Below are 524 nucleotides of genomic sequence, written 5' to 3' on the forward strand. Positions count from 1 at the left end.
ATTATAGCTAAAATTTATATTAACTGTAATTAGTTAAACGTAAGAGTGTTTTTATTGACCCACTTAAGTAGGACTTAAGTACATATATATGAAATATATGTACATATATATATATACAGTGCCGTGAAAAGGGTTTTGCCCCCTTCCTGTTTTTTTTTTTTATCTTTTGCATATTTGTCACACTTAAATGATTCAGATCATCAAAGAAATTGTAATATTACACAAAGATAATGCAAGTAAATACAAAATGCAGTTTTCAAATGATGATTTCATTTATTAAGGGAAAAAAGTTGTCCAAACCTACGTGGCCCTACGTGAAAACCCTTTTGTTAAATCATGAAATAACTGCAATTAACCACATTATTTTAGAAAGCTGAGTTAAATTTCACTAGCCACACCCAGGCCTGATTATTGCCAGACCTGTTGAATCAATAAATCACTTAAATAGAACCTGTCTGACAACGTGAAGCATGCTTAAAGAGCAACACATCATGCTGCGATCTAAAGAAATTCAAGAACAGATG

This window comes from Sinocyclocheilus anshuiensis, unplaced genomic scaffold, assembly GCF_001515605.1.
Source record: "Sinocyclocheilus anshuiensis isolate Anshui unplaced genomic scaffold, SAMN03320099.WGS_v1.1 scaffold152, whole genome shotgun sequence".
Taxonomy (NCBI): domain Eukaryota; kingdom Metazoa; phylum Chordata; class Actinopteri; order Cypriniformes; family Cyprinidae; genus Sinocyclocheilus; species Sinocyclocheilus anshuiensis.